The sequence below is a fragment of the Macaca nemestrina genome, chromosome 7 (assembly GCF_043159975.1).
Source record: "Macaca nemestrina isolate mMacNem1 chromosome 7, mMacNem.hap1, whole genome shotgun sequence".
Classification (NCBI taxonomy): domain Eukaryota; kingdom Metazoa; phylum Chordata; class Mammalia; order Primates; family Cercopithecidae; genus Macaca; species Macaca nemestrina.
In genome coordinates this window covers 140,435,502-140,460,685 of record NC_092131.1, presented here as the reverse complement: position 1 = coordinate 140,460,685, position 25,184 = coordinate 140,435,502, and the positions used below count along the sequence as shown (strand labels likewise).

The 25,184-nt window shown below is 42.2% G+C and overlaps 1 protein-coding gene across 1 annotated transcript in view; it reads right to left on the bottom strand.

The window, feature by feature from the left end:
• LOC105489235 (uncharacterized) overlaps positions 1-25,184 on the bottom strand; it is a 70,497-nt gene that overhangs the window by 16,619 nt on the left and 28,694 nt on the right. The gene's annotated exons all lie outside the window — the stretch shown is intronic.

Here is a 25,184-nt window from a genome sequence, read left to right as displayed (position 1 = left end):
ACTAAAATAGGGCCTCATACAGGCATTTCATTTAGATTTAATAAGACTGATTATTAAGAGCATATTTCATAACGATTAAGAATTCTGACAGTCTCCCATCCACCAACTTTAATGTGCACCACAAAAATTAAAATACTTATTTATACAACTAACGTGCTAATAAGTTCATTTTGAGAAATTCTCTGAACTTGTACATGCCTTAACTTTTTACACAGGGAAGACAAAGACTCTGAGATGGTAGGATGTGGAAGCCAGAGGCAAACTTATGAGAAATTGCAGTCAGAGTCCCCTGCCCGTAACTGGGTTATCAAAAAAAAAAAAAAAAGTCAAGTCCCCCATCTCCCTCCATCCCTTGATGGACGCACACATGCACATAGACTTGGGTCTGTCAGCTGCCACCTCATTTCCTCTCTACTCTCTCAGGGCTGGGGGCACTGAGGCCCATCCCCCTGGCCCATTCCCTTGCCTCCAATCTGCTCCTAAGCTGATCTTAATTGGAAACAGGAAGAACCAAAATAGCCCATACCCTGCTTCAGGAAGTTCCTAGTAGAGAGACAGTCTCCTCACTCCCAATCATTGAGCTGCTTCCTTTGCAAGAATGCCTGCCTTACTTTCACCACTATTCCATGAACAAGGAGCAAGCTCTGGGGCATGAAAGCCCCTACACACAGCTGCTGCCATCTCCAGGGCTAGCCCATAGCTGAGTCTGCAGGACCAGCCTCCTACCTCAGTCCACGCCAACTGGTCTGGCTGGCTTCCTTGACTAGTCCCCAGCTTGAGGCTCCATTGTGAACTCCAGCGTGCTTGATGGAGGCCCTAGTTTTTTATGTCTCCCCTCCCAGAGACTTACTTAGCATCCCCTTGTACTCCTAGGCACTGGCTGGCCCCTGCCAGATATGGGCAGATCTCCACCCATTTGCTCAGTCAAGGACTAAAGAAAGAAACACTCAAGTCATCCAGATTTTGAATACTAGCTCTGCCCCACAATGGCTGTGGGATTTAGGTAAGTTCTTTAATGTTTCCAAGTCTCATATTTTCCCTAAAAAATAGCGCCTACCTCATAGGCTGTTGTGAGCATTAAATAAATTGATCTCAGTAAAAATGTTTAGCACAGAACCTCCTGATACACAGTAAATATCTGATCAATGGTACCTTTTAATATGACTAATGATATCATTTATCAATGATTAATCTAATACTTGGCCTCCCTTGCTTAGTGTTTATGGCTCTATCCTTTGCTGAGCTGTATTTTGGATTGGAAATCATTTCTTCAGCCACCATCTGACTGCAACATGGCTTCCTGCCAGCCTTCACCATTGTAATGTTACCAAGGTCCCAGCATGGTTTGCATCCTGGGACCAACTGAATTACTATCACAAAAGGGTTCTTTCTTCTTTGCTATTCCTGTCACCAATCTGCAAACCATGGGCCTCAGCATTGGCTGAAATGTCTTGACTTCTCCCGTAGGACCTCACAGAGTAGAAACTTAATGCACTTTGACTGTTGAAATGTATTTGGGCTTTCATGCCACAGCACTGGGCCCTGGTGTGCCAACTGCTGCAGCTCTCCCCAGTAAACGTTCCTTTCCTTCCCCAAGTTCATCTCCTGCTCCTTCTCGGCATACTGTGATTCTTTCCCATGTTTCTTTTGGCCTCATCTATGCCTGTGCACATCCAATGATCTCCCTATCCCTGGCTGAGCCCAGCTGGTGGCATCCAGAACTGTATTGGGTTAAATGGTGGTCCCCAAAAGATATGTCCATAACCTATTTGCCAGAACCTACAAATATGACCTTCTCTGGAAAAAGAGTCTTTGCTGGACTCTTTGTTTAGGATCTTGAGATGAGATCCTCTGAGGCCCTAAATCCAATGACAGGTATCCTTATAAAAGAAAGGCAGAGGGAGATTTGCCGCTCAGACATGCAGGGAGAAGGCTACATGAAAACAGAGGCAGATGCTGGAGACATGCATCCCCAAGCCAAGCAACCCCTGGAGCTACCAGAAGCTGGAAGAGGCAAAGAAGGATTCTCCCCTAGAGCCTTTAGAGGAAGCCCTCCCGATGTCTTGGTGTTGGACTTCTGGACTCCACAATTATGAGAGAATAAATTCCTATTGTTTTAAGCCACGCAGTAGATGATCATTTGTTATGGCAGCCACAGGAAACTAATATAAGAGCTAAAGACATGTGGGTCGTTAGTCAGTAGCTGTGGTTACATGAAGCTACGAAATGCCCAGTCTTCCAGCTCACCAAAGGCCGATGAAGGACAGCTGAGATAACTCATATGAGCTAGATCAGAGGGCAGGAAACGCTGCTACTAACCTGGATTCTGAGGAGTAGAGTATGACAATGGCACATATGTATACCTTGTAAAGAAGGCCCCCATGGGGAAAACATGAAGGTTGACTTAGAAATATTTAGATAAATGGTGTCCATTTGCTCTCTTGCCCTAATCCCCACAGATGTTAGGACAGGCTGGCTGTGGAGACAGCAGCCAAGCTCAAGTGTGGAGTTCTGTACACCAGGCTTTTCCTCTCTAGTGGCGTTACAAGTTTGGGCGAGTGAGTTTACATCTCTGAAATTCAGTTTCTTCATTGTAAAATGGGACAATTAATCCTTTCTTTGTGAGTTAAAGGTTAGAAACAGCAGAGGACCTAGCTCTGTACGGATACCCATGTTTTTCACCAACACGCAGTATAAGGAATATTTTTTATATTATCAATATTTTCAGGTATAACAAGACCTATCATTTCTTGTACTTCGTTTTTTTCTTGCTCCTTCCAAAGAAAAACTAGAGAGGCTAGTAATTGAAAAAGTGATAAAGTACTAATTCTACATTAAGCATTTAAGAAGGAGGCCTCTGTGGACTTCCCCCGTGGCCATTATCATAGAATCATGAAATGTTAGTGCCAGAGAGTCTTTGGTAACCACCTAATTCCAGTCCTTCATTGTGCAGATGGGGAAATGGAGGCACTGGGGGAAGGAAGTTGTCCCAGTCATTCAGCTCTTCTGTTAGTAACTAAGCTGGTGTCAGCGATTGTGCCTCCTGATCCCTGGCCCTAAACTCATTTTATTCCATCAGACTGCGATGATGCAGCAAGCACTGTGCATGGTTCTGTCTCCCAATGACTGAGGGAGACTCTGTCTGGCATGGTTAAGGCCAGGTTAACATAAAAATTCAGCTTTGTGAGCCAAGGTCCAAAAATCCATTTTAAGACTTCCCTCTTGAAAAGCAAAGATTAACATTTCTTTTGAAACATACCTACCCTACATTCATCAGAAGCAAAACAATTTGTTGTTCTCTTGTAATTTATATCAAAGACTATTGTGGGAGAATTAGTTGGGTTTCATCTTTTTAAATGTCAGCCCACATGACCCATATCTGTGTAGGCATGTGAATATAGGGTTATAACAACATTTGAAAGGATCTTAAAAAAGTGTTTTGCCACAGTTAAAGTGTGATCAAAACACATCAGTTCAGGAGTCACAATATTTATCATTTTAATATTAATAATGCCATTTTGCATAAAGCACCATACAAGAAATAATTCTATTAGGACTATAAAGATTTCCATGCTGGAAAAAAAGGGGTAAAATATTCAGAATGTGTCAGAGAGACAGAGAGAGAAAGAGAGAGAGAGAGACAGAGAGAACCAGCAGTGCCACTAACACAGAATCCAATTTCTTTTCTTTGCGGATATTTAAGGCAACCATGCATTCCCAAAGATAGGGACAGAAATCGACAAGGAAAAGGAGCAATTTATTTATGAGTCATCTATCCTGCAAGTCAGTAAATGAAACCTATCTAAAAAGAAACTGTGTCTTATGGCTTATGGCCCTGTAAATTAAGCTTACTCAAATTCTTACAGGATACTTAGAACGAAACCTTCTGAATTAGGAGCTGGTCAAGGGGAACACACGGATGGCATTTCCTACAGCCTGATATGACATACGTAAGCCGTATCTTTATATGCAGGACAAAATGGATATAAAAGGAAACTTAGTGAGAAACACAAGCATCATCTCAGTGGGAGCAGGGAGAGCTCTTTCAAAGAGCTTCTCTGGGTGGGTTGTTGAGAGCCAGGCTGTGTGGCAATGGAGCTTTGGTCACAGGTTTTAGAGACAGAATGTACAAGTTTGAATCCCATATCTAGCCTGTGCTGGCTATGTGAGCATGGCTAAATTATTTCAGCTCCCTGCCTCAGTTTCCTCTTCTAGACAGTGGGAATTATACAAGCACCTACCTGACAGGGTGGTTATGACAGTTAAATGAGATAAAAATCTATGCAGTTTAGCACCACGCTCAGTAAACATTAGTTAGTATTATTATGATGATTTGGGTTTCACTCCATTATTCCCCAGAGGCAATACGGTGAATAGATCAGACAACCTGGACCTGAGAGGTGGCACCATCATTTATTTAAGCAATGGAATTCTAGTTTCCGGTTCTTCATCTGTAAAATTGGAATAATGCAACAACATGGACATGGAGACAGTCAACCCTAAATCCAAATTTTAGACCTGCCATTTATGAATTGCCTGCCTTCACCTCAGCCATAAAATGGGTACAGTAAATCTTGCTTTGCAGCTTTGTCCTAGGAGTAAGTAAAACACCACATGTGGGATATGCCCTAAACAAATCAGACACTCAACAAAATCTACTTCCCATTTTCGTTTTCCCTTCCTTCAGGCACTTCAAGGAGAGAATATCTTCCTCAATTCTCAAACAACACATGTTTTCAAAAAGGACTGTTACATATACAGAAAATATCTCAAGAATTTCAAAACAATACTTATTTCCTCTTATATCTTCACCTTCAGAGTGTGTCCTAGGAAGAAACGCTCAGCACGTGTTTTTGCTTTATTTCCGTGGCTTGTGTAAGTATTCCAAGTCACAATGTATATTTAACAAACTGGTCTTCCAGCTCCCTTCACAGAATGGTTGCTTTCTTCTGCAGAGGTTCAACCATTTAGTACCATTCAAGCACATTCTCCACGCCATACAAATGCCATCCCAGGAAGATGTTTAAGATTTCTCCATGAAGTGGGAACTTGAAAGTTTAGAATTGTTCCAGTTACCAACTAGGTTTTAGAGACCAAGAAATCTCAAACTTGAGAATTCAACGCAGCTATCACTTTTCCAAAAGCATAATAAATTTAGCTTTCATTTGCTTGCTTCGGAGACTCCCCCAATAGTGCAGCCTCATCCATGATCAATGGCAGAACATGAGGAGAACGTCTAGATCCCATTGCTTTGTGGGATTAAGACTTTGCAATTCTTCTGTTTCACAGGAATCAATGCAACCAACCCCAACGTACAATGATGACCAAAGACACTCCCATGCCAAAAGGGGAACCAAGCAATAGTTTCTTCCTCAGTAATACAAGTTATCTGGCAATCCTTGTTTAAAATCCCTGTCTGTACAACTGGAGATGGATGCCAGGAGCTAGAAATGGCTGGACCACTTCTGGTGGAAATTTCAGGACTCAAGTTGCAGGTAAGATCATGCTATACCCTTTCCCAAAAATTCTGACTTCCCACTTGATAAAACCTAGACCCTCCAGTGTAGTATTTCAGCTCTTCATGGTTTGGCTTCCCTTAGCTTTCTCAGTCATTCCTTCAAAGACATGAAGCTTCCATCATACCCGCAGTTTACCACTCCCCAGGCACCTTGCACGCCTTCATTCTTCCACATTTTCCATCTTCACCGGTTCCCATGAAGGTCCTTCCTATTCTTTCACAATTGAGTTCCTATATATCTTGCAAAAGTCAGCTCCAAAGTCACTTATCTACCACATGAAAACTTCCCTGATCTCCCCTGTTGAAATGGTTTGCTCATATATCATGTCATGTTCCTGCTTAAAACATCCCAAAGGGGCTGTACATAATGACTCACACCTGTAATCCCAGCACTTTGGGATGCCGAGGTGGAAGTATTGCTTGAGCCCAGGAGTCCAAGACCAGCCTGGGCAACATAGCAAGACCCTGTCTCTATAAAAAATATAAAAATTAGCAGAGCATGATGGCACACGTCTCTAGTCCCAGCTACTTGGGAGGTTGAGGCCGGGGAGGAATTGCTTGGGCCCAGGAGTTCAAGGTTACAGTGAGCTATGATCTCGCCACTGCACTCCAGACTGGGCGATAGAGCAAGACCCCACCTTCAAAGAAATCCTGAAGGCTTGCCATTGAATAACAACCTATAGACCAAAACCCAAACTGACCCCTTCACAGTCTGGCTGCAGCCTCATTCTAGGCAGTGCTCCTCACTCTCTGGATTCTGGCCTCCGTGGCTTTTCTTTCATTTTCTAACAGGAACGAAGTTACCCCTCATCACTGGGTCTCTACATGCTGTGCCTTCTGCCTGGAGTTCCCTTATTGTCCTTGCCCTCTTCATCCAATTAACTCCCATTTTTCCTTCTTTAAGATCTCCGTTCGGGCATCATTTCCTTAGGGAAGCTTCCGAGATCCTGTGACAAGACCCAACATCCCCTGTCATAGTCTCTACATTTGCTATAGCGCCATGTCTCCCCACCTTACGACCCACATCTCGGTCATAATTTTATATGGTTTGACTTAATTTATGTCTGTCTCCACCCTAGGCAGGAACTCTGTCTGTGTTTGCTCAGCCATGGATCCTGGGACCTAATGTAGTATCTGACATGGGATGGGCACACCATCAATATTTGTTAGATGAGTAAATGATGACACCGAGGAACACAGGGCAGGCTCACCCTTCTACAGTGTTAGTGTCACTGTACAGCTCTGACAAGATAGGGACCACAATTCCATATCATTGCCCTTTTACTACTTATAATGAGTTGCTCATTTGTCTGAGTCCTCTCAAAGGCAAGAGCCGCTTGTCATCTTTTTTTTTTTTTTTTGAGATGGAGCTTCACTCTGTCACCAGGCTGGAGTGCAGTGGCGTGATCTCGGCTGACTGCAACCTCTGCCTCCCGGGTTCAAGCGATTCTCCTGCCTCAGCCTCCCGAGTAGCTGGAACTACAGGCATGTGCCACCACGCCCAGCTAATTTTTGTGTTTTTAGTAGAGATGGGGTTTCACCATGTTGGCCAGGATGGTCTCTGTCTCTGGACCTCATGATCCACCCACCTCAGCCTCCCACAGTGCTGGGATTACAGGCCTGAACCACCACAACCAGTCTTGTCATCGTTTTTTATCTTACCTTCCTACACCTAGGTTCTAGCACAGTGCCCGGCACCAAGAGGTGTCAACTGACTGTTTGCTGAAATGCGAGTAGCCTGGGTTGCCTGGCATGCACATTGCCTGCTCCATTTGTGTAACTGTGAAAGTCATGTCAGCCATCCATAGATAAGGCAGGATTTATAGCAGCAGCCACAGTAGGTTTCAAGGACTTTGCAGGCCAGAGAGGGAAGGAGGCATCACAGAGAAGCTACAGATCCCAAGAGCAAGGGGACCAAGCAAAATCAAAGTCTTGCTGATGAAGCAGCACAGCCACGTGCCTCAGACAGATCGCAGAACCCCAGGGGGTCCAAGGGAGCCCCAGAGCCCCCATTCAATGAGCAGTTGTAGAGTGAATTCTGCTGGCCAGGGAGTTTCTTCTGGGTGTGATTCATGCAGTTCACAAAGACCAAAAACCTACTTTGTGGCTTACAGCAACCTTCCCCTCCTTCAAAAAATGCACCTATGCATATGCACAAAAAATATGCTTTTAATTTCAGGCATTTCTGGACATATAAGGCATATGCATAACTTATTAAGTTATGTAGTCCAGGTTAAGAATGCCCTATTTAATGTATAAAGCGCAAAAAAAAAAAAAAAAAAAAAAATCCTCTAAATATATTAAAAGATATTTAGATTTTGCAGGGTTAACTTTTTTTTCTTCCGTTTTGTTTTTTTTTTTGGTTTTTTTTTTTTTTGGGTGGAATTTTGCTCTTTTTGCCCAGGCTGGAAGGCAATGGTGCGATTTCAGCTCACTACCACTTCTACCTCCCAGGTTCAAGCAATTCTCCTGTCAGTCTCCCAAATAGCTGGGATTACAAGCATGTGCCGCCACGCCTGGCTAATTTTTTGTATTTTTACTAGAGATGGGGTTTCACCATGTTGGTCAGCTGGTCTTGAACTTCAGACCTCAGGTGATCCACCCACCTTGGCCTCCCAAAGTGCTGGGATTGTAGGCGTGAGTCACCACCCCCGGCCTCTTTTCTTTCTCTTAACATTGGACAGAATTTACCCAGATGTTAGATTCAAAGCATTTTTAGTTACAGAAGAGAAAGGCAGTGACAGTCTGATATGTTTTTCCTGCCTGTATTACAAAGAATAATGTAGTATTAATTTCATTGAGTCCAAATCAGAAAAATGGAAGAAAATTTTGAAAGTGTTAGTTTAGGAATTTGTATCCCAGAAAGAATTCAGGATTTAGTCCAAATTGCAGAAAATAATAAAAACTCAGAAACCACAGACTAGTATCTAACAGCAGTTGAGAGTCAGCGTCTCTGACAATACTTGCAGTTTCTTAGAATGCCTGTCCCTGCTATGTTCGCCTGTTAAAATGGGCCTAGGTGGCAAATAATATTGTTGCTGTACTTTATACAAATAACCAGGCCAGCATAATAAGACTAAAACTTATTTTGTAAATAAATGTGTCCTACCATGATGTGTCTTTAGTAAACACAGGGACTAGAGACAGAAATATTATGATTCAAGAAAATAAACAAAAAAGCTGTTCTCTCTTAGGCTCACCCAGGTTGCAAAAAATAATGGTTTAACGGAGACCTGTATGTCCTGAGCCAAAACTGGGACATATTGCCTGACTAGGGATTTTTGCTTCTTTTTTGTTTTCTGGGTGCCATGAGCAATCCTGAAGGTGATGTTTCTGTGCCAAAATACCAGGATTTTTAGTACCTGAGAGTTTTTGTGAGGACAAAGAGACAGAATAGTTGAAATTAGGGCTGCCCCAGAAAACCTGGGCCACATGATTATCTTCATTAAACTAAATCACTTCAAATCAGGTGGGTATACACCTGGATTGCTGAATGAACTAGCTGATTAAATCTCAAAGACTGTCAAATTGTGAATAGGGGCGTGGAGGCGGGGTGGAGGGACCACAGTCAGAGAGGAATTTCTGGACTGAGTCAGGGAGGGGTGAGCAAAGCTGTGCAGGGAGGAAGCCATACCCAGGGACCCAGGGTCATGCTTGAGGGCGGGTAGTCAAGGCAGAAGCAACGGCCAGAACCCGAGGGAGCAGGGAAGGACCAAGAAACACAGAGGACCTGAGATGGAGACATCCAGGCCTAGTAACACCCACTTGCTGGAAGTCAGGGTAGCTGGAGGTCTGCTGTCAGGCCAAGTGTCCACAGCTGTCAGGAAGCACAAGCTGCGAGGAGATCCTGGAGGCAAGGCCACACCCACCTCCAATGCCACTGCCTAGGAAGTGGTCAGCCTGGGCCCAAGCACAGCAACTGGGAGCCATCTGACAGGAGCTTAGGTAGGAAGGACATGGCCCGGCAGACAAGTCTACCTCCTGCATGGAAAGAGGGGCATGCTTGAGGTTGGAAGGAAACTTCTGGAACACCTAGGAGACTTCCAACAATTTTTGCTTACAAAATGAAGCAGCGTAAAAGCACGGAATGAGGTTGGCTTTGAAGCCTGACTTTGTTACTTACTAGCTGTGTGATCCTGGAAAAGTCACTTACATCAGGGCAACCACAGAATGCCTCTTGCCAGTCCTGGTTTATGTCTGTTGATTTTTTAAGAAAGAATTTTATTCTTAAGAGTTTTTGAGTATAATTATTTTGTAAGTTCAAAAATATAAAACCAATTTTTTTTTTCAGATAATAAATATAAGTCTTTTTAGCACTCTTTTTCACTGTCCAAAGTGTCCCAAGTTGGGTGACTTATCTCTAAGCTTTGGTTTACCTATCTGGAAATAAGAAAATCAGTTCTTTTGAAGGTTTTTTATGGATCATACAGAACCCAGAAGAATACTTAGAATTCTCTTTTTCATGCTAATTTCCTCCTCTGGCTTTCTTAGAAACCTGTATTTGGGGGGGATGAGAAGATGGGGGTCTCAGCAGGAAAGAGGGGTGGGGGAGCTGGAGTGAAGCCTCTCTAGAGGCCTTGTGTTCCCCTGAGGCCCACTGGCAGTCCTCACAGCTGCAGCTTCTACTTGAGTTTAAGGAGATGGAAAAGCTCCCAGGGACAGAGATGGAAAAGCAGCCAGCGCTTCCGACAAGTTCACCTAATCCTGAGGCTGGGTTCACTTAATCCAACACCAGGTCTCTGACATTTCTTTGGTTCCTGTTCTTCCACGTGCCACACCCCACAGCAGCCTCATTTCAGCTGAGTTCTTGCACTTTGCCCCCCACCTGACTCCCGAGACAAGATGGTGCTACCCCTCATTCTGCAGACTGATGCCACCCACTTCTCAAAGCAACTGCAGGCATGGCACTTGCTAGTCCTGGAGTTACCAAGAGAGAAAGACCTGGGCCCTGTCTGCCAGCAGTGACCTACCTTCTCTGGGGACCTCTGTGGCGATCTTCAGCCCACAACCTAGCCTCTGCAGTGCACCCAGCACTGGCTGGTGTTAGAGCAGAGGGAAATCAACATGCAGATGTCACTTGTGTCCTGGGGACTCCTCAACATGTGCTACCCATCAGGTCAAGCACTTCAGGATCAGGGAAGTGACAACATGGTGGCCCGGATTTGTGACAGGACCCCAGACTATGGCTGAGGGCCCAAAGCACAGTCTGAGCAGGCAGGAGAGTTTTATTTAAATCATCTCTTCGCAATACTTCAGGAACAATTCAATTTAAAATCGTTCAGCATCCCAGATGACTAGGGGAAGAAAAAACCCATTAGCTGCTCTTTGAAATTAGCAGTAAATGTCCCACAATGTGTGTGTGTGTGTGTGTGTGTGTGTGTGTGTGTGTGTGTGTGAGATGTGTGTTTGGTAGATGAAAAAAAAAACAATCTTTCTGCACACTGAGCAGATTATATTATCAGAAGATTTCTCATAAACTATTCTGAAAATACTGCTCTTGGAAGCCTCACAAAGTGATTATTTAGGCAATAGGACAGGGGTGTGGACTGGTCCCCTGTAGAGCTGGAATTTCCTTTCACAATCAGGCCTGTCCTATCCAGAGGGTTATTTTCGAGGCAGTGAGGAAATGCTTCGGAGAGGACGGCCTGTCCCAGCTTTCACTCAGATCAAGCAGACCTCTGGAAAGAAAGTTCCAGGCTCAGGTCGGCCTGGGCGGCAGGTTTCCCACGTTCACACTGGGTTCTCAGCCTGTGGACTGGCCTGCCGACAGCTCATGTCTGAAGTCAGAGCAGGGGGAGTGCTCCAGGCTGAGGACACCTGTGAAGGTCACAAAGACAACAGTTTGGCATTTCCAAGGAGCGTGCGAGGACTCCTTCACTTGAACTTGAGCTACTCTTTGCTTTGAAATCTTCACATCAGTCTCTGCTTTCTCTAGTCCCTGCCTCTCCGGGTGCAGTTCTGTTCCACTAAATGTGTGTGTTAGCCAGAGTGTCCAGAGAGTGTTTTAGATGTCTCCCCTCCACTGGCTGGTGGGATCTGAAATTATTCTGCTGCCTGGACTCCATTTTCTTATGTCAACTTCTCCTACTCTGGATTGGCCCAGTGTGTGCAGCAGCTGGGCTATTCCTTCCTTGAACCCCAGCCCATTTTCCTAGGACCCTGGCATTAGGCCTTGTCTTGGCCAACCCTCTCCTGCAGAGGACTAAATCCCGAGTCCTGTTTCTGTAGCAACAACATAGGGTCCTGATCACCCAGAAAAGGCTACCCAGCACATGGCATCAAATGTCACTACCACCAGGAAATTCCTGTGGGCATACACTGCCCTCAGATCAGACCCTATGATACCCGTGCAACCTGAATCAAGCCCAAGTATGCCATGTACCTTTGGACGCCATGATTTGAACTCCAGCACCCCCTCAAAGCCAGCCTACACCTGGGGCAGTCCCCCTGGCTTTGATCCATACTTCCTGGCCTGGCCCATCAGGTCCCCACAACCTGGTCCATGATCATTTCTCCTGCTTCATTGCTTACTGCTCCCCACATCCTCCATACCCCAGAAACACAGAACGACTGCAGTTTTCCAAGCATGCCACGCTGTTTTATTCTCGTCTCTCTTCCCACCCTCCTCCTGCAAGTTGAAAATGGCACCAGGGTGAGGCCAGGGAGGTCTGTGCTCTGGAAATCTATCCTCTAAGGTACCAAAAGAAATACATGAAAGAAGAGCTGTCAATTCAAGACTCCTAAATTTTCATGAGTGCTCTTCTATTGCACAAAACACTGCATTATGCCACGATAGAGATTGCCACAGACCTGGGTTGCATTACAGACCTGAGAAAACCAACCCCAAAGTCAAAGAGCTATTGATTTTTATCAATGCTTCCAATCCTCTATGAAATCAGATTTCTTGACATTCCTGGGGTTCCTAAGAAGTAGGTTTTTTGTTTAAGTCTAAAGGTTTGGCATAGTCCTCCCATGAGCCTTTCTGCTCAGTGGCTTGAACACAACACAGCCCCTGAGAGATCTCCAGCGATTCCTTCTGTAGAAACAATGTCACAGCTTCCTCCTTATCACCCTACCTATTGAACTGCCCCAGCTTGGCTTATTCACCAAATCCATTCACAGCCCCGAGAGCCCCAAGAATTTCTCCACAATAACACACTTCGCAGTCCCCAGCCTCTCCTCTGTTCATCCGCCCACTGCCGTGCCGAAGGCATCAGCGGGTAACTTCAGACTTTATGCGAAAGAGAAGAAAAGCACCAAGTTCAAGCGAGCATTATGATTGTTGCTGCTTCTACAGGAAAATGGTCCCCACGTGAGGGTCAGTTCATATTCAGCATCTCAGTGGTATGCCTTCCTTCTATCAAAAGGCTGCTCCTCTGATCCCACGAAGAAAAGAACTGGAGAAGATGGAGTTGGATGTAAATGGAGAGAAAATTAATGAAGTCATTTCTCTGAGGAGTACAAACCCTATTTCTTATTATTTCCCATCCACCACCCTATCCATTGACTTACACCTTGCATAAACTGCTGAGCTTTGTGTGAGCCACTTAAGCTTTCTCTTCCTGGGCTTCTTATCTATCAGATGAAGGTATGAATATTTGCTCCAACTACTTAATGAGGACAGATGTCACGAGACAATATCATCGGAACTGCTCTTGAAGACATTCATAAGCCCTGAGAAACAATGCTTCGCCAAGGCCGTCTTCACTATAAGCCTATGGATGCAATGTCATATTAATCATGTTCCTGTTCAAATGGAAATAATTCCATTTCAGTGTAGCACACATTTATTGGACTGATCACTGGGGATGGAGACATGAGAAATTCACAAAGTCTCTGCCTTTCCTGTGTTCTCTGTCTACTTACAAATAATTGCCATAGAGAGCTATGAGTGGCAGGGGAGCAGGCAGGAGAGTATGGTTAATCCTGCCAGGGAATTCAGGGCAGAATTTACAGAGAAGGTGAGCTCTGAGCTGTCTGTTGAAGGTTGAAAAGATGAAAATTTTATTTAGGTTAAAATATTCACTGAGGAATTAAAGGCCACTGAAGGAATGTTTAAGATGGAAGAGATCTGTGGGGTCGTGGAAGAACTAGAAAATTGAGGTCAAGGTTTAAAACCACCAGTCTGTCATTACAACAATGATAGCAGAATGCCAAGAAAATGGATTCTCGAATTATCAGCTGAGGCGGCCAGCAGCCACCCTCTCCACCCACTGCAGGGAGCTGTACTCACCCCACCGTGACTGAGAGTAATACTGAATGTTTATACAGCACCGGGCACCCTTCAAAGGGCAGGCATTTGTATCATTTGCTCCTGAAGAGGCCATGCCCTCTATCAATATCAAAAGTATTTGCAAAGGACATATATTTATCCCAGAACCAATCATCCCATTTGTCAAACAAATCCAAGTTTATTAGGACTGATGTTGCAAATAATTTTCTAATTATGTAAAGGAATAAAATCTGTTTAATTAATCTCTAGGCTTTACTTGCATTATAAGAATAAAATCTGTTTTTATCTTATTATGGGCTTGCTATTTTCAACAACTACCAAGAAGGGGAACATTGAAAATTGTTAGATATGGCAGAACTAATTCATCTAACAAGGTCAATGTCCAATGGCAATTCCGGAAATTCCATGGAATGTAACAAAACTCCCAACTCATGATACAAGATAGACTTATACAGAGGGGGATTCCATTTCAATTCAACTAACTGTAGTCAGTATGCCCTGCTTTAGCACAGGTCTCCAGCCTGCCCTGCACAACACTCTAGTTCTTTATTTTATGTGTGTGCGTGTGTGTGTTTGCGTGTGTGGAGAGAACCAAATACTTCCCATGTTGTATATACACCTTGCTATTTAATATTCCTTTGCTCTTCATTCCTTCTTGTATCTCAGTCCTGTAATCATTTTTTTCTTTTAAGAGTACATTTTTAGCAATTCCCTGAATGAGGGTCTGCTGGTAGTAAAAATCTGTATTTTTTAGTTTTGCTTTGTTTGCCTAATTTTTAAATTATTATTATTTTGCCCTCATTCACTTAGTTTATAATTTTAGGTTGAGAGTTACTTTCTTTCAAAGGCATTGGTGATATCATCATACTCTACCAGCTTACAACATTACTGTTGAGAAGACTTCCTTGGGCTGACAGTCCTTCGTAGGCAATCTCTATTTTCACCTGGGCAGTTTCTAGGTTCCTTGGACTGTAGTTTTACTATGATGTATTTTGGTGTAGATTTCTTTTATTTATCCTGCGTGGAGTTTATTAGATATCCTGAATCAAAGGATCTGAGTCTTTCTTAGAAGTTGTTTATTCTCTATACCTTTTAGAGTTCTGCTTAGACCTCACTCTTGCCTCATTTGTCTTTTAACGTCTCTGTCATTTTCATGTATCTTCCTCTCTGTGCTGAATTTTGTGTATTTCTCTCAGTTTCAGTTCACTAATTTTCTCTTTGACTGTGGCTAATCTAGTCTTGGGGGTCAAAGGAACTGGAAGATAGGGCCATTTAAGTTTTTATGCTTTTGTATTGAGATACAATTCACATAGTGTACAAGCACAAATCTTTAAATGGACAGCCTGATGACACTTCAGGTGTACACACTCAGGTAGCCACCATCTATGTCAAGATGTAGAATACCTCCAGCACCCCAGAGGCCCTCCCACTAGCCACTTCTCTATCAGTACCCTACCGCATGAGGTCACCTCTATTCTGACCACAATCAACATAGATTAGCTTTGCTTGTTTTTGAACTTTCTATACATGGACTCATATAGTACATATGCTCTGTATCTGGCCTGTTTGGCTTCATATTTTGACTATGATGTTTATCCATGGTGTTGCATTAGCAATATTTTTCTCTTTTCATTGTATTGTAACATTCCATTATATGAATATATCACAATTTACTCCTTCTGCTATTGATGAATTTTTGCATTTTTTTTTTAGTTTAGGGCCATTATTTCACTGAATTTTTTACTTCAATGACCTTTTTTTTAAATTTCTAGACATTCTATTTAGTACTTCTTCAGGTGTGACAGGTCATTTTTGATAGCCTTTCACTCCTTATTCATAGTTTTGCTTTCCTATTTTATTTCTTTAAATGTATTAAACATGTTAAACATTCAAGGTCATTATTTGCTGTTACTGGCTGTCTCTGATGACTCTCACTCATGATGCTTTATTTTCTTGTATGTTTTGTCATTTCTGAGTTTATGCTCGCTGGAACTCAGCCTACGAAAATTCTTTATGAATGAATTGAATCTGAGTTCCTTTAGAAATTTGTGTTCACTCCTGCTGAGTCTGCAGGAGTGAACACAATTTGAATTCTTAGCTTGTGGTTATTCAGACCATGCAAACACTGTGAATTCAGGCCTTGAACCTATGTTAAAGCTGGTATATCACCACATTCTCCACCCTTCAAGAGTCAGTTTAAATCAGTCAGGGTTCTTTGCCATCTGCCTCTATGGCATAGATATTTTTTTCTAGTTCACCCTTTCCCTGAGAATGTTGTCCTTCGTCAGTCCCAGCTTTACCACAGGAGTACACCACTGGCTTCTCTCCCGACTGAGATCTTTTTATCTGCCTCCCTTAGACATAGGAACAGCTACCGAAGCCAGAGCTCCTGGTTAACCTGAAATTTCTTGGTAGTCAGCAACTTTGACCATCACTTACCTCTCTGGACTCCTGCTCCCCTTCCATTCTCAACCACGGGGAGTTTCCCTTGTTTTCTGGTATGCTCAACTTTTATTTTAAAATTATCATATATCAACATTTTGTTAAGTATATTTAGATAGTCTAGCTGTTTTGTCAAGCATATTTAGGTAGTTAGGAAACTAGTTCACTGTCTCTCCAGCCATAGTAGTCTGCTCAAGCTCTCTAATCTTCAGTTTTCACCAAGTCAGACAGAATGTCCTTTGATGTTTATCTTTCAAAATACCCCTTAAACATCTCCTCTCTGTTCTCCTGCCTCCCCACTCTACAGTGTGTTCCTCTCTTCTAGGTACTTCTTGGTATCTTTATCAAAGATATTATTTCATCCCACAGGCCTGCCTCTGTCACTGAATTCTACCAGATTTGAAGCTTCCACGGGTCAGGGCTGTGTGTATGCCTGGCTCAGAACCTGCTACAGAACCTGGTGCAGAAGGAACTATACTAATGCTTATTGGAATGAACTGAGCTGATGGTCTAACAACAACAACATGTCCCTAGGGCACTGAATTCTGAAATCCTCAAACCCCCATTAAAGGTATCTGTGGAAACTGTAAGGAAACTGCATATGCAAAAGGGACCTCTCCACACAAGGTCTGTGGCATCAAAACTGCAATCAAAATCCAGAATCTGATGACACACAGCAGTAGCAGCAGTAAACACGGCTGAGCCTGGATGGATGCCATCATCTCATTCCCATGGAATCTGATTATTACATTTTTGTTTTGAGCCCCAAGTTTCAGGGTATGAAAGTATTATCATACTATTTCTTAAGATATTTACAAAGAGCTAAGGAATTTTTCCTGTTTCCGTGGATTTTATTATAATGCTGACATTTATATTGAAATCACAGGAGGACAAGAAGTACTTTTGAAAAATTATTTTCACCAGACTCTTTATTGTATTTCCCAGAATGGCCAGCATTGAGTAATGGGTTGTATCGTAATGTGTGTGTGGCTGGATACCAGATACCAAGGTCCTCAAAAACCCTAACGCGTTTTCTCTCTTCATGAAATAAAATGCGACATAACATACGGTTGAGCAAAACGTAAACTACAAAAACCATTAATATGGTAACTAAATTGAATGTAAGCCTGAAATTTATTACCTGAGTGAGTTTGTGGGGTGATACCACCACAATCTTGTTTCAAGGGTAAACAAGATCAACTTAGATGGTCCTTTAGAATGACAGCCATTGGATAGGGCTGCAGATGCCTTTATTGGGGTATCTTAAGTATTGCATAAATTCTAATGGATGTATCAGCTTTTTCTTCAGACCGTGCCAGCCTGTGTGCCCAAAAAAATAAATAAAGATAAAAGTAAAACCAGTCATTCCATAGCTCAGCCCTCACCAGCTACTAGAATGCTATCTCTGGTGAGTCCTCCTTTAGATTGAAGGGCTGGACATGGAGGGTGGGAAGGCGACAACTTAAGAGTGTATGGTCCCTGATGTGTCATGTCACCTCTGGTACCATCTGATACCGCAGTAACACCAAGAAGGTGTCTAACTGCTCCCAAGTAAAAGCTGAGTACCCAGTGCAACTTGACAAAAGATGCTTTCCTTCCAAACCTGTGACTATACAGCAGCTCTGCAGAGCCACCGTGGCTGACTTTTTAAAACCTAGGTGGTAGATTATTCCTGCATTGCATCCAAGTTTTTCATGTGCCTGCTTTACTCCCTCCAGCAGCCTCCTCCCACACTGACTCTGAGAGTGGTCATGTGACTTCCTTTGGCCATGGAAACAACAGCAGACATTCAAAATGTGGAAACGTTAAAAGTACTTGCACACTGGGGTTTGTTCTCTCTCTTCTAGTTCTTGGAACTCTTCTCCCACCACAAGAATAAACCCAGATTAGCACCCTAGAAAATGAAAGACCAAATGAATCATCCCCACGGAACATCCCATCAGACCAACAAGCCCCAGCAGATCTGGCAGCTGACTTTATACATAACCCAGCCAGGATCAAAAGAAGAATCACAGAGCTGAGCCCAGCCCGGTCTGCCAATTTACAGAATCATGAGCTAAATAAATGGCTGAGGGTTTAAGTCACTGGATATCAGGGTAGACTGTTAAAGCTAACTTATATAGCCTTTTACAAAGATGTAAAAAAATAAAATACATTCATGGAATGGCTGGTAAAAGAGTTAAGAGTATGCAGAAAGCAAAACCCTAGACTTTATACAAGAGACTATGAACCCTTCAAGAGGCATAAGACCTAATACTTGGTTATCATCTCCTTGGTATAATTTCATGAGGTTGTTATAAAGCCCATTTGTTCCAAATATCTCTCTCTCCAGTGAACCTCCTGTCTACATGAAAACTTGCTGAAATTCCCAAGTAGTGTCCTGTAAAGGGGACAGGGCCATGTAATAGTTAAGAGCTCTGGAATCAGACACTAAAATCAACACTATATTCCTCTTCAGTTTCATCCTTTGCGAATCAGGGAGATAAGAGCACCTGCTTCATAGAGCTGTTGTTGTAAAGATTAAATAATGCCTATTCAGTGTTTGGTGCAATGCCCAACATATATCAGTGCTCAAAAAATTAGCTTGTCTTATTAGGTTGAGAGTCAATCCAAATAATTAGCAACCATCTATTACTTATCACAGGATAGGCATTCCCCTTAATGCCTCTATGTACACTACCCCATTTAATCTTCTTAATATCATTGTGAAGTGGCTATTATGCTCCCATCTTAGAGATGAGGAAACCCAGGCACAGAGGGATTAAGTAGCTTGCCTGGTGTTGCACAACTGGGAGGTGGCAGCCACTGACCCCAATCCTCATGTTGTCTCCCAGCCCATCTTCAATTCATAGTTAAGAGCTAAGTTCTAGTCTGTGTGCACTGGGAATTCAAGTCTCACTCTTTGAGACAGCAATTACAAAGCCTTTCCAAAATGTGGTTCCACACTGCGTTTTTATCATTTTAATAGGCCTTCAGTACTTTGTCTGTACTGGGCACTGCCTGGAATATTTTCCCCACAATCCTCTCCCACCTCTTATTTAAAATAATTCTTATCATTTTAGGTGTAGTTCCAAAACTACATACTGGTAAAATGTTCTTAGATTTTCCTAGTGGATAAAGGTGTGAGTCCTGGAGTCAGACTAGCTCTTCTGGAATCCCAGCTTCTACTACTGCCAGCTACTAATTGTGTAAACCTGGGCAAGACACAACTTCTCTACATCTTGGTTTCGTCGTCTTCAAAATGTAAGAAATGATGCCATTTCACAGATATGGATGGATAAATAGATGGATAGATAGACAGGCAGCTAGCCAAGCACAGTGATTGCCTTAATCCAACCATGAGTTCTTACTCTAGGCATTTAAGCTCCCTGATGGAAATTCAGTTTGTTCAGTCATAGTTCAAACTTTAATGTGTTGGACCACATTGATAATTTTCAATGACTGTTGTTCAGTGTTTTACAATGACTCTCTTTTTTCAAATAAATTCATACGTGGATACTAAAACATGAAACAGATTACCTGCAGAGTGGCTGTGGTTGAAAAGGGCTGTGAAAGGCAGATCTTAGCCTCCTTCCCCCAAGACTTCTCGGGCACCTCTGAGAACACCTGGAGAACACTTTGAGCCCCCAGCTGGACATGCCCTCTTGTACTTCAGACTTCTCCTTAGAGAGGAGCCAGATTCCTGACTTCCCATCCCCCAGGTGAATCTTACTCCCAAAACTAACCTGTAAAACATGAAGAAAGATATTTCTGAAGGGCAAAATCAGTCCTCAAATCCCCAGAAAATTCTGCAGGGAAAAAGGATGAGTAATGTTCAATCGACAGCCCTAACATAGAATGATTCTGGTGGTGTAACTGTGGCTTTATGAATTCAGCCCTCTTGAATTGTTCTCTCAATTGTAAGACGTGGAGACATTTGGTTCCTGTTAGCTAAAATGAGCCTAAAATCTTGCAGCTGCCAACTAGTTTTAGGTATCAGTAAGAATTGACAAAGATTTGTAGTAATGAGGATATAGGAGCTACTTGAAAATTTCAAAAATCTCAAATGTCAATGTTCAGTCTGAGACACCAAAATCCTTCGCAACTGATAGGAATGACATCAGTGGAAGAACTTAAGCTCATCAGAACTCTAATTGGCAGATGTATATGTCTTTGTTGAATAAACAAATTATTGCTTCATAAAATCAAGTTGTTTCATACATCAAACCTCTTTAAACATAGCATCTGTTGAGAAATCACAATAGAAAATGTTTATCAAGTGCTCACTTTGTACCAGGTGATTTCTATTCCTACCTCATCAAGCCTGTGAAGCAAGCATTAATGTCTTTGCAAATGAAGAAACCAAGTCAGGAAGGCTAAATTGATTTTGTATGGTCCTACAGCAAGCAAATAATGGCACAAGACTTAAAACTCTTGCCTCTTTCATTCTTCACATTTCACACCTTACTCTGCACTGGAACGCTTCTCTGCTGATGAAAAGACTGCTGTCTAATTCCCCAGCCTCCAAGAGTGACCATTGAATGAATTCTTTAATAATATGACTTCTTTCAGGGTATTTCTTGCAATGCATAGAAATCACCCGGACAGGTGTTAAAATGCAGATAGAGCTCTATGAGATTCTGATTCAGTGGGGCCTGGAGTGAGGCCTGGGAATGCCCATTGGAACTAGCACAAGAGATGATTCTGGTGCAAGTGGACTTCAGTCCCTACTTTGAAAACATTGCCTCTAGGATGTAATCAATGTTCCCAATAAAGAATGTCTTCATAGAGTATTGGGCTCGACTTTTATTTTTCTGTCTGAAAAGTTTTCAAAGAGTTAGAAGCTTCTACATCAAGAGTTGCTCCTTAGAGTTAATAGGGATGGAACGTGGCTGATATAGAGGGCAATCCTAAATTTGTTCCAGTCTCCCATCACCCCAGCCAGGAAGATGTCACTAATTCTCAAGGCTAGCTGTCCCAAGACAGTGCATGAATAGGAAGAGAAAGAAAGGGCACTCCTGTCTTTCCTCTTTGAAACATAAAAGGTAAAGACTGCAAGGAGAATGCTGATGGTGACAGATGTAAGAAGTTTATTATATACTGCAGAGATCCAGATTAGGAAAAGCTTTCTAAATCCAATTTTTCTACTTAAAGCAGAAAGCAAATAAGTCCATCCCGGTGTGCCACCCGTTTCACAGAACTCATTGACAGTAAGTCTGTAGGCTGTTTGGGAACCTGGCCACAGTGCCAAGTAGATGGAGTTTTGAGGATGTAATCATGGAACTAATCTTTTGCACTTAAAAAGAATCTGATTAGGGTGAAGCCTGGTGGGAAGATGCTTTGCTGAGTTTCAGGGCAAAGTGACCAGAGACTGCGGAATCTGAATGGGATGGGGAGGGTCCCAGCAGGCCGGATAGAAGTGACCTTGTCTTCGAAGTGCTAACAGATGACACCTGAACCATTCCTTTTCTATTTTCTCTCCAAATTTCACATTAAATTGAGTGTCAGATGGCAAGGTGCTGTCAAGATTAACTGGAGCACTCAAACAAATGCCTTTTACAAGCTCTCACTTCCTAGATGATCAAACTAATCATTTTATCTGCCTGGTTGATAACTTCTGTTTCTCCAAATTTGAAAATAAAGTCAGAAGAATTCTGGGAAGATGGCTAAGTAGTGAAAGTACAAGGAAATCTTTTTCCCAGAGATTCCTTAAAGTACCTGTTACACCTTATAAAAGAAGACTTTTGTGTAGCCACAATGAGAAGCAAGAAACAACCATATGCAGATGCTGGTGGGAATTTATGAAGTGGTGGGTTAACGATTAAAAATCAGTGACTGTCAAGCTAACTTCTTGCAGTCCCATGTATCTTTCTCCAACTCCAGTCAGCATTTGGGTCACTATCCTGAAGCATGTGTACTTTCTATACAGGAGGTTCAAATATCGTTTGAATCTACATTTTCTTAAACCAAAAGACCTCTCAGTCTCACTGGAAGATTCCTTCTGCTTCTGTGGATCCAGGATCTTAGAAGGCCATCAGCTTCTGGCTGACATTTCCCTTCCAACTAAAATAAGAATTACTCCTGCAATGGGGACTTTCTCCTCAATCTGAATGCTGTGAGTTGCCTAGAGCTCTGTTCTCCAATCTGACAGCTACTAGCTACATGTGGCTATTCAAATTCAAATTCAAATTAATTACAATTAAATCTAAAATTCAGATCCTCAGTCACACTAGCCACATTTCAAGTGCTTAATAGCCACATGTGGCTACTCTATTGGACAGAGCAAATATAATAGTGTGATGATACAGTATCATTTCAGTAACTTTGTTCGACAGTGCTGACGTGGAGGTTTGGAAGTACTTGGAGCTGAGCATCCAATTCTTTCTATAAGACAGGAATTGCTTTGTTTGACCTGAGAAAAGGAATGCACAGTGCTTGGGCAGAACATGAAGTGGCTGATGGCGAACCTCATTTCCTGACTCCTTGCCTTTACGGGGTCAACATTTCTCCTTGCTTGAGAATGAACCAATAGGAAAAGAATAAAATGAAGTCTATGGTAACAGTCAGGTTGGGCATGATGGCTCACATCTGTAATCTCAGCACTTCAGGAAGCCAAGGCAAGAGTATCACTTGAGCCCAGAAATTTGAGACCACCCTGGGCAACATAGAGAGACCCCATCTCAACAAAAATATTTAAAAATTAGCTGGGCATGGTGGCATGTGCTGGTAGTCCCAGCTACTTAGGAGGCTGAGGTGGGAGAATCGCTTGCATCTGGGAGGTTGAAGCTGCAGTGGGAGCTGTGCTTTTGCCACTGCACTCCAATCTGGGTGGCAGAGTAAGACTCTGAGGAAAGGACAGGAAAGGGAAAGAGAAAGGGAAAGGAAAAGGGAAAGGGAAAGGACCCATTGAAAGACAGTAAGAACGAATTCTTGCAGCATCAGAATAGAATTCTTTCTTTGAAATTGATTTGCTCCAAAACAATATCAATATTAGGAAAGCAACTGCTTCCTGTTCTCAACAGGATAACATTGGATATGACTCTAGTTGAATCAAAAAAGGCTGCTCAAAAAAAAAAAAAAAAAATTGCTCCAAAATAAAATTGCAGTAGCCAAATAGCAATTGTCTTTTGATTAATGAAGCAGAGAATAAGCTTAAGAAACACTCCTACAATTCGGAGGAAGTGAAGGAAGAGACGAAATAGGTTGTCCACGAGGAAAAACAGAACGACAGTTCATTTCACACACAGGGACACACACACACACACACACACACACACACACACAGCTTATACACTGTAATTCTTGATGAAATCTGCAGCAGCTTTCAGTCCTGATTGATCTACAAATAATGAGACTTTCAGTTATGAAAATTCCCACCCATAAAATAAGATAACAAAAAAATTATGGGATAAGTGAAGAGACCAACAATTTGAAAGACGTGAACCAAGCTGAAAATTTTGAGGGAAATAGTTCCAACTGAAACAGACTGAATTCAGGAAATTATATATCATGCTTCTTGAATATATATATTTGCATATTCAATAAAACAAGAGCAAATGTAGCATCTGGAAAACACAGAAAAGTTATTGCATAATACAGAAGAGTTATTGAAAAATGTTTTAAATCATTCTATCTTTTAAAAAGAATTGAATAAAAGTAGTGAGCAGCAAAAAAGATACTAAAAAAAAGACAAAGAGGAAATAATATAAAAGACAGGCTGGTGAAATTCTTTTATAGCTAAAAGCACAAATGTAAATTTCAAGAAAACATATAAGAAGCAAAGAAAATGGATTCAGTAAATCTAATTCTTTTATACTCGCATTTGACAGGGAAAGAAAACCCAAACTAGCAATAATCAGATTTTTTTTTTTATTAAGTAAGGAAGTTTGAATACGCATTTAGCAATACAAGAACCCCATTAAAATGACAGTAAAGGATGAAATATAAAGTTGAGGAAATCTCACAAAAAGTAAACAAGAACACAAAGAGATAGAAAATAAAGGGAAAATGTAAGAAAATCAGAAGACTAGTTCGGGCATTATAATATTTGAGTAATAGTGGTTTCGTAAGGTATTGAAAAAAAAGAAAGTCATAGCAATAGAGATTGCAATAATAGAATTCTAAACACAAATACCACAAGTTAGAATACAGTGAGGCAATGCCTTTCCAACCTATAATTGTATGCCCAGCCAAATTTTCAGGTAAATATATAAGGACAATAAAGACATTTTCACACAGCAAAGGTCTCAAACATTTTACTTCCACGGATTCTTTCTCAGGTAGTTTCTAGAATACATGCTTGATTAAAATAAAGGAAAAAATCAACTAAGAGAAGAAATGGAATTGAGGAAACGGATTCTGTACAAACCAGGAGCTAAGGAACCCCTCTTAGCTGCGAACTCCAAGACAACAGCTTTGTAGCTGGCCTTTGGGCAGCCAGTGCAGTTTGGAACTGACCAGAAGATTCCAGGAAAGGAGACAAAATGGATAGAATAGTTAATTTGCTGAACACAGCTGCGATAGCCCATAGCATCACGCATGCATCAGATATTTCAGTTTTCCTTCCTCTGGGCTCACAGTAATAGTGCACGTTTCTCTGTCTCTTGAAATTAGAGATGGCAATGTGACTGACTCTGGCTAATGGTGCAACAGGAATCCTGTAAGAGCTAGTGCCTGACCACGTTCCCCTTCCGCGGGCGTCAGCAATTACCTGCGCTCCCGAAGATAGAGGCTCATCTGCCTAGGACCTAGAGTAAAGAGATAAGGAGCAGAGACCCTGCGAATTCGCAGCGCACTCCTAAAGCGAAAAGGAAATAAGCCTCTGATATTAGAGTCCTCTGATTCTCTAGTGTTGTTCATTATAATATAGCTTAGCTTAGCCTACCCTGATTAATACCAAAATGAAAGGAGCCGTAGAAAACCAGTGTAAAGTTTGGAACTGACTTGGAATTATATCCAGAGAAAAGTAAGCAAATGAATAAATAAGATAAACACTGGCTCCAGAGAAAACAA